The 10,000-nt window shown below is 41.5% G+C and overlaps 2 long non-coding RNA genes across 2 annotated transcripts in view; one reads left to right on the top strand and one right to left on the bottom strand.

Annotated features, from left to right (window-relative positions):
- Positions 1 to 3,924, top strand: part of LOC127008177 (uncharacterized) — a 15,243-nt gene extending 11,319 nt beyond the window's left edge. The window contains exon 3 of the long non-coding RNA XR_007760902.1: positions 2,293 to 3,924. This is a non-coding gene — a long non-coding RNA (uncharacterized LOC127008177). The remainder of the gene's footprint in view (positions 1 to 2,292) is intronic.
- Positions 3,925 to 4,692: 768 nt separating this feature from the next.
- LOC127008178 (uncharacterized) overlaps positions 4,693 to 10,000 on the bottom strand; it is a 13,149-nt gene continuing 7,841 nt past the window's right edge. The window contains exon 3 of the long non-coding RNA XR_007760903.1: positions 4,693 to 4,741. This is a non-coding gene — a long non-coding RNA (uncharacterized LOC127008178). The remainder of the gene's footprint in view (positions 4,742 to 10,000) is intronic.

The following is a 10,000-nucleotide window of genomic DNA, read 5'->3' as shown; positions in this document are numbered from 1 at the left end:
GATAGATAGATATATATGTTTATTGACCACAGCTTACATAAAAATACAAAACTAACTATAAATACAAACATTCTGTACTAACAATTCCAAACCCACGGGACAAAACAAACTGCAGTCCACAAAGAAAATTGCAATTGCAAGGAAGTAAACATCTTCAAACGACGTAAAAATAAAACACAACAAACAATAAAATATAACCCCACTTTGTATAAACAGTTAGTCACTCACGATAGACATACAAAAGGTCCTAAGACCAAATTGCGAGGAAATAAACATCGTTGATGATAAAAAAAGACAATAAAAATTAAAATAACACCACTCTACATTTATAATAGTAAACTCACTGGAGAAACAAACTACAGCCCAAAAATATATAATCGTGAGGAAGAAAACATCTTGAGAAAATTAAAATATAACACACGTTTTTAAAATGACCATCTACTATACCTCATACCCGTGAAAGTGAAAAGTTTTGAAATGTAAAAGACATAAAATGAACTAAGAAATGCATCAGTGCAAGGGAATAAAAGCTACACACACACACACACACACACACACACACACACACACACACACACACACACACACACCTCTCTGTCTCTCAAAACTTCTCGTTAATAGACATGCTAATTGTGGCTCAATGATCGCCGCCGCGGGACGCTCTCCCCCTCGCTCGCGGGTGATAAGTAACGTTCTCGTGAGCTCTTTTTAATTGTTCCGGCGCCGCGGGAGTCTGGCGGCGGGCGATAGCAATTGTTGTAAGTTCCTGGGCTTTGTGTGTCGTCGTGTGCGGTCGATAAGAATAGATAGAACATTTAATAAGTGAAGAATATCTACAACTTTCTGTATGAAATTCGAAAAACTTAGGTTGGCAAATTACTTAGACAAACAAAAACAGAAGCTTGCGGTTGCAACTTGCTGAGAATAAGAAAAAATTAGGAACGTATATAATTCATTAATAGTATACAAGTCCAGGGCATCGACTGTAAGTTATTAGCTCTAAAAGATGCAAATGGCATGAATCCATGGGCATGACACACCATTTCATATTATTTTCATTCTAACAATTATGGAGCTGTCTAATGGAGACCTTATTGCCATCGTAAGCGATTCTTGGGGAATGGCGTTCAACAGACGGTTTGAGGAATTAGTGTTTGAACGCTTAAACCAAAAATGATAACTAGTCACAAGGCAAATATGAACTGAATTGTTTGGGAGAGGACAACGTCATGCAGTAGAATGATACTGGATGACTATGATAATAATTTTATGATGGCCCTTCTTTTCATTCAAGAGCTCTAACGTCAGTCTAAAAAGATATGTGGCCATGAGGCGTCGTATTCTCCATCACCGCAAACGGACGTGCGTATGGCGACTGACAAATGTGATCCAGCAACTATTTCATGTGATACAGGATTCAGTGCCCGCCGGGAGAAGGAGCTGACCAAGGGATTAGTAATGTTTTTTAACGACGCAATAGACTCACAAAGCAGTCAGGCGGCGGTAAAAAGTGAATGGTATACAGTGAGGCGTTGGTAATATGGCGACGCTGGGGCGGAGGCGGCGCGAGGCGAAGGTCCAGGGCAGCAGCGGCAGACGTAGTTAGTTAGGGACGGACGATGATTAAACCCCTCGTCCTCGTCAAGCCTCTGGTCATATAGCGTTAAGAAGTCACTAACAACCCCCGTGGTCCTCTTAAGAAGCCATCACTGCGATAATACTAAAGTTACTCAAGGACGCTGCGTAACGGGTGTCGTGGATGCGTATACAGCACCGTTGCCAGATTGTCGTACTCATAGCATAGTATTTACCGGTTTCTGACGCCTAACTATTGCCAAGAAACATCAGGAATTAACTATTTTAACGGTAATAATAAGTGAATCTCCTTATTGGGGTCCAAGAGACAGTTTTGGGGTCGGAAGTCGGTAAATATAAGAGGCTGAGTAAGACATCTGGCAACTTTGGTATACAGACGGCTTTTATTCAGGCACTGTTGTGTTTGACGTTAAAATACGACCGTGGTAATGGATTTTACTTTTACGTTGTGGTGTGCGTGGGGGGGCTTTCGTGCATGTGAGCGCGCGTGAGCTCGCTTAGTACATAAATATTTCCCCATGACCATACAAGGGGAACACGAGAAGGATATAGACAGGAGGGGTGTAATAAGAACATGTGCTTACCTGAATTTTATTGTAATTACATGGGCTTACCTGAACGCATTATAAAGGTAGTAAATAATATACATAAGCAAACATTCCTCTGATATGACAACTTTCCCTGTAATCATAAAAGGCTCCGAGAGGATTTCTTGAGGCCTGGGACGAAGAGAAAACTCCGTGTGCCCGCCGTTCGCCGTGCCCTGCCCCTCGGTATCGGCTCACAGACCAGCACTTTCCAGGTCTTGTCGCTCATTCCCCGCCGATGGCCCAACTTATCGGATTTCCTCCCCTGGGATCTCGCTGTCTCAAGATTGTTGGTATCAGTTTGTCCATTCACTGCTAATGAGGTAATGGTGCTCGATTCTTATGGTAGAGATGGGGGTGGTGATAATGATTAAGTGGTAGTAGGTAGTAGTAGCAGCAGGCTATGTTCAGGCACTTAACAGGCTTGTAGTAGTAGTAAAAAATAATCAATGAAGGTAAAGTGCATGCTTAGATAGAGCGTCTCATTACTGAGGAAGCATTATGAGCAAATCGAGTAGACAATATGCTGCTTTTTTTAGGTTATAGTTGGGTTAAGGGGATCTTAAAACGCATAACTGGAAAAAACTCACTTTCTTTGTTAGAAAGTCTCTTCACTTAGTATATACATACATACAGCATTGTTTCAGTATTAGTAATTAATCAATATGTTTGTACTAGGCTAATTAATGTGTTTGGAAAAGTCAAAGGTCAGTGTCCACCTCCCGCGCTCCTTAATTTAAGACTACAGTGTAATTATGAAGATATTGCCATTGAAGTTAATTAATTGCAGAATGCAATTAGTCTATATCCAATGAATTTAATTAGTGGAAGTAAATGTACTGTTTAAGAGAAGAACCTTACCATCACCATGAGGTACTTAAGATGGGTACAGGGCCTGCTTGGAGACTTCACCGGAGGAACTCCCAACTTTGGCATTGTAGGGTGGATCATGAAGAGTAGAAATGTAAGCATGGAAGTGAAGATGAGATCAAGGAAAAGCACAGTTCTACCATCACATTCCTGTCATACTTCCCCAGCCAGCCACCTTCATGATAAACCAAGGCAGTGACATCTCAAGTAATTGACGGCGGATTGTTTTGATTTTGCGGCACCCTTATCATTAAGCCGCGAATTTTTGGAAAATCAACCGCGTTGGTGCGAATCGCCAGAACTCCCTTATTTCTGGGGCTAAATAAATGTTTTTGGTATCAATCGACGGCAAAATGAAAGGGCTATATTATTTTAATAAGCGACCGGGCTCAAAAACCGACTCGAAAGGGTAAAAAATCGAATAAAAACGGCTACGAAAATTTTTTTTTTTTTTTTTTTGAGTTCCCAACCTTGAAACCCCACTCATTTAACAAATAATTTAAGCCTTCCAATGTGCTTTCCAATATGATGCATAACATTTCCCTACTCCCAGTAGTTTTCGTCGCTAGAGCTCGAAGCGTAAACCCTTTTGAGGGCGATTTTGACGAACTTAAAACACTTTGCCGTTTTTGTCTAGCGTGGCATTGCTATTGTCTCTAGAAGGGTGTAATTTGCCATGTAGCTCGAAGGTTTGTTCGATAGCTTGATTCCAAGTTTGTCGTCGAGCCGTCACAGAATAGCCTGTTTTTCGGCCCTTTTGCCGCGATTTGGACACGTCCTAGTTTTTTGCTAATAACTTTTTTTTTATATTTATTTAGTGCTTTTCAATGTTTTTTTTTTCTGTTTATTAATCTGTATTGAAAGAGCTTTCATTTGCTCTATTGATACAGATTAATAATCAGAAAAAAATTGGAAAGCACTAGATAAATAAATAAAAAGTTATAAGCAAAACACTAGGACGTGTCCAAATCGCGGCAAAAGGGCCGAAAAACAGGCTATTTTGTGCCGGCTCGACGACAAACTTGGAATCGAGCTATCACATAATCCTTCGAACTGGTCACACTACATTGCCAGGGGGGGCTGCATGCCAAATTACAACCTTCTAGAGGCAATAGCAATGCCACACTAGACAAAAACGGCAAAGTGTCTGGAGTTCGTCAAAACGCTCTCAAAAGGGTTTACGTTTCGAGTTTTAGCGACGAAACTACTGGGAGTAGGGAAATGTTATGCATTATATTAGAAAGCACATTGGTAGGGCGAAATTATTTGTTAAATAAGTGTTTTGAAATTCTCAAAAAATGAGTTGGTTTTAAGGTTGGGAACTCAAAAATAGTTTGAAAAGTTTTTTTTTGCGAATTTACTCGATTTTTTACCCTTTCGAGTCCGGTTGCTTATTAAAAAAATATAGCCCCTTCATTTTGCCGTCGATTGATATCAAACACATTTCTGTAGCCCCAGAAATAAGAGAGTTATGGCGATTCGCACCAAAGCGGTTGATTTTCCAAAATTCGCGGCTAAATGACAGGGCTGGGGCAAGTTTCCGGTCCATAGTGTAGGGTTCACTGACCAAGGTGATTAATTCATCCTTGTGGTTCTTGCATGAGGGTGACTCCTTAACACAATATGGATGTAGAATATGAATACCTTATTCCATGATACTCAGCTGGCCTTTTCTTCACCTCGTCCCCCTGAAAAGTAAATTTGTCGTTAATTATTTTACACACAAATTCCATATAACAAGTTTCAGCTTAAACAACCTTGTTTCGTTTTTAGTACAAGAAAGAAAACATGCATACTCACCCATTCACATGCACACACAAGAGGAGGAGAAGAGTTATAGAAAACTAGGGAGATAAATTAATGAAAAGGAAGAATAGAAAAGGGAGAAAGGGGAACTGTATCTAATAATTCCAGTCCAGAGTCCAATGTGGTTGGCGTGTTGGGTGCGTCTCCTCAACGCTGCAACACTTGTTCACCACAGACAGACAGACAGTTACCGATGTTGAGAGTTTACATTCTGAACTCAAAATTACAAATGTCACGCTTCAGATCCTCTGCACGAGTTAATACACTTGGTTCATGTATGTAAATTAGTTGGTTAATTCAGGCAGCTTTTTAATGATGAAAGCAATTGATTGAATGCTCTTCTGTATGTTAATTTGAATTATGTAAAGGCAGGGTAACAAATTAAGAAAAGCATCATTGCCTGCAAATTTACTGAGGAACTATATTCATTGTTTGCTTCGGTATTTCATTAATTTGGCTGATGGTTCAGCAAAGTGATGTCGCTGTTATTGATATAGAGAGATTGCGTGTATGTCTGCTTGTGTGCATAATAAAACATGTTATATACTGTACATAAAAAGTCCATCTTTACTTCCTTGGTGCAAACTGATAAATGTTTAGTTTGATAAGTTGTGTTGTAGGAGAAATACATCATCATCATTCTGAGTTATTACTATCAAAGCTGTCACTAAAGGAAGGAAAATAAAGTAAAACGGTGGATGAGAAGGCAGAGTTAAGGATAAATGGAATGAGCAGGTGAAGCATTTCAATTACTCAACCAACTTCTCCCAAATTGAAGCGCATTAATTTCTTGCGTTAAATAAACCCCTTGTTCATCTACCCACAACTTCCTTTGATTTTTTCCTGGTTTACACAATACCAACCCGTGATTAATATTAAACTAGATCTGGAGGCCTTTACTGAGGTCTGGTTGGCTGGCTTCTTAAAACGATAACTTAATTGTAGGTGTATTTTTACCTCCCACTGATAGACCAATGAACAGCCCGGCCCTCCACCTGAGAGCCGCTCATTAGCGTGGCCCAGGTAAGGCCCTCAAAGCCCTGCCCAAAAAGAACTTGAGCAGTGAAAGGAGCAAGGCTTGAGAGAGAGAGAGAGAGAGAGAGAGAGAGAGAGAGAGAGAGAGAGAGAGAGAGAGAGAGAGAGAGAGAGAGAGAGAGAGAGAGAGAGAGAGAGAGAGAGAGAGAGAGAGAGAGAGAGAGAGAGAGGGAGAGAGAGAGAAGAGAGAGAGAGAGAGAGAGAGAGAGAGAGAGAGAGAGAGAAGAGAGAGAAGAGAGAGAAGAGAGAGAGAGAGAGAGAGAGAGAGAGAGAGAGAGAGAGAGAGAGAGAGAGAGAGAGAGAGAGAGAGAGAGAGAGAGAGAGAGAGAGAGAGAGAGAGAGACAAGAGAAGAGAGAAGAGAGAAAATCATGTGATCGGTCTCTCTCTCTCTCTCTCTCTCAAAACTCATGCTCATCTAGGATTAATTGTAAAGGTTTTGTTTCATTCATCAATTTAGGGGGAGGGGAACACACACACACACACACAGATACGCTTTTATGCCTCCTTCGCACGTTTGGCTAAAAAATAATCCCTGCTCTTTAACTGATCAGGTATGACGCAGGCAAATATAAATATTCATCTCGCCGCGGGCAATAATTACCTTGGTCAGGCGTGTTAACTAACCAATCACGGCAGGAAGGTAACATGCAGAGCGGCTCATCCATGGAAAGTGTGCTGAAAACTCCATATTTTACACATATCCACTGGCATAGAAACATGATATCCGCTGGTAGAAACAGGAATCGCAAAAAAATAAAAATAAAATGATGCGAGTAATGAACGTGAAAAAAAAATATATAAAAGAAAATACACTAAATACAGAACTTCAGCTAAATTATGATAGCTTTATTAACTATTTTCTTTTAATACTACTTTAATTTGTTCTTTCACACACATTTCTTATTTTTTTATCTTGTTCTGGTAATTTTGGCAACGCACAGATTAAACATTCAACCATTTTACTCAATATTCGCTTTCCTATATTCATTCTAGCTTATTATTTTCACACATATTTGCTACGCTTTGCCCTTGTTCCGGTAATTACTGGTGGGGGAAGTACAGTGGCGCCGCACTATTAAACATTCAACCATTTACTCTATAATGCTTCCCTCTATTCTTACTAACTTATTACTTTCACACTTATTTGCTACGCTTTGCCCTTCTGGTAATTACTGGTGGGGAAGGTAAATCATCTATGCCGCCGAACATATAAATAAACATTCAACCATTTACTTTATATTCTCTTCCCCATATTCTTACTTATTTAAATCATTACATTCACACTTATTTACTACGCTTTGCCCTTGTTCTGGTAATTACTGGTGGGGAAGGTAAATTATCTGTGGCGCCGAACATATTAATATTCATTCAAACATTTACTCTATATTCTCTTCCCCATATTCTTACTTATTTAATTCATTATTTTCATACATATATGCTACGCTTTGCCCTTGTTCTGGTAATTACTGGAGGGGAAGGAATTACATCTATGGCGCCGCACAAATTAATAACATTCGACCATTTACTCTATATTCGCTTCCCTCTATGGGCTCCACGCACCGACTCTCCATATCTTTTTGTTGTTATTGTTGCCGGCGATGGCGTTGCAATAACATCAGTGGCGGCGAACGGATGAATTATTTATATCCCACAGCCGCCCCGTGACGATGTAGATCAAAATACCGTTGAACCGTGACATCAGAGTGGCGTAATGTGTTTGCGGCGTCGGCGGTGCGGGTGTTCAAAAATAGCAGAAATCAGCATAATTATTGTCAAAGCCGCCGCGACGTGATTCACTGGTGTGTGTGTGTGTGTGTGTGTGTGTGTGTCTACGTTTTTATTTCTTTGAACGCACTACAATAAACAGAAATTAAACACACACACACACACACACACACACACACACACACACACACACACACACACACACACACACACACACACACACACACACGCACGCACTCACACACACACACACGTTTAAAAGTGAATTTCACACCACAAAAAGGAGAGAGAGAGAGAGAGAGAGAGAGAGAGAGAGAGAGAGAGAGAGAGAGAGAGAGAGAGAGAGAGAGAGAGAGAGAGAGAGAGAGAGAGAGAGAGAGAGAGAGAGAGAGAGAGAGAGAGAGAGAGAGAGAGAGAGAGAGAAATGGCTCTTCTCCCACCACCCTTCCAACAGGTCTTGGAGAGATTACTGAAGACGCGGAGAAGGTGGTGGTGGAGGAGGAGGAGGAGGAGGAGGAGAGGGATTTCTACCTGGCGAGGAGGAGGAGATGAGCTCTTTGGGAGGAGAGGATTAACTTCTCCCTCACGTGACTTGCCTTCACTCCTCCGCGGGGCAACATGCAGTAGAAGCTTACGAGGGAGTTCGGAGGTAGTGCCAGAAGGGTGTTGAGAGGGATGGGGTATTGATTCGCTACAACACATACATATATGAGAGAGAGAGAGAGAGAGAGAGAGAGAGAGAGAGAGAGAGAGAGAGAGAGAGAGAGAGAGAGAGAGAGAGAGAGAGAGAGAGAGAGAGAGAGAGAGAGAGGGTGAGAATTCCTTTTCTGTATGGTGGGGAGAGGAATTTTTCATCAGCTAATTAAAAGCATTCTTCACTTCCTACCATCCTGCTCTCCTCACGCCTCCGCCTCCGCCTCCTCCTCCTCCTCCTCCTCCTCCTCCTCCTCCTCCTCCTCCTCCTCCTCCTCTTCCTCCACCTCCCTCTTCCCTGCCTCCTACTCCTGTCTCTTCTCCTCTTATGACTGGACTTTATGAGGCGAACACGGAGGCGCAAAACAACGAAACACACACACACACACACACACACACACACACACACACACACACACACACACACACACACACACACACACACACACACACACACAGGCTTTAAATAGGTTAAAATACCATAAAGAAGATATATACATAAAGCAACAAATGTAATACTCTAAGGAGCTTATGACTCCCATAATTCCAGGTGCCGCACTGGGAAACAACACAATTGTTGCTCGCATAAAGTAAATACTTCCAACAATTACATTACATTACTAATTCTAAGAAACGTGTCAACAGACTCTGAATCATTTATAATAATACACGAAACAACACGCATACAAACATAAGTATGGTGTATACGATAATAATTCTGAACAAACAATTACGACAACAAAGTAAATTGAATGTGTATCATATATACAACAACCTGAGAAAACCAAGATAAAAAATGATAAATATTCGTATTAAAGAATTGAAAACTGCACTATAGTTAAGGAAAATAATTATAATAACAATAATAATAAACGTGGTGTCTGCATAAGAGGTGGGTGCATACGCCGTAGCTGTGCGCGGCTGCGGTGCTCATCTCTATTTATTCAGTTGAGTTGTGGTAGGCAAGAACCAGTTACACCGGGACACGTGCCAATGTGAAATCCGGGATTACCACGGTTTACCTTCCTCAGCTTTAGCAAAGTACCCATTTATCGACCGATGTCTGAAAAGGAGGATGAACAGCTACGTGATCCGCACGCCGACTCCCCGGACCATGATTCCTATCCGGGCCAGCGTAGTAGTAGCCAGGCACGCTGACCACTAGACTTGACAGTATTCCCCCCACCGAAAACAACTAACCATCCTCTTACACCGACACACAGAAAGCAGTCTCCCCCCCCCAGCCACCCAATATAATACCGCCATGGCCTGTGAACACGAATGAATAATTAATACCTTTGGCACTTTGCATGACGAACAATGAATGCTTTTCCCCTCCCGCCCTGCCGCGCATATTTCACTTGACCCTTTGTGCCTCCCCTGAAAGGAAGAGTAGAGGAATAAAAGGTAGGCGAGAAAAATGAACTGCACCGAGGACGGACTTTTCCATAGGGGAGAAGAGGAGTGAAGGGAAGGGAAGGGAAGGGAGCTACTGTGCAAGGCAGGTAGGCGACAATTCGAGAGGGAAAGGTAGAGAGGTGAACCCAAGCCATACAATAGAAAATAAAGGTAAGCCAGAACCATGCCAAAAAGACGAGAGGGAAAAGGTCAAAGGTGAACCCATGCCATACAACAAAAAAGAAAACACAAACAAGAACTAAGCCAAAAAGACGAGAAGGAAAAAGAA

Source organism: Eriocheir sinensis, chromosome 37, assembly GCF_024679095.1.
Source record: "Eriocheir sinensis breed Jianghai 21 chromosome 37, ASM2467909v1, whole genome shotgun sequence".
NCBI classification, from domain to species: Eukaryota; Metazoa; Arthropoda; class Malacostraca; order Decapoda; family Varunidae; genus Eriocheir; species Eriocheir sinensis.
Note: the sequence above shows the minus strand (reverse complement) of the source record. Positions and strands in the feature narration are given on the sequence as shown.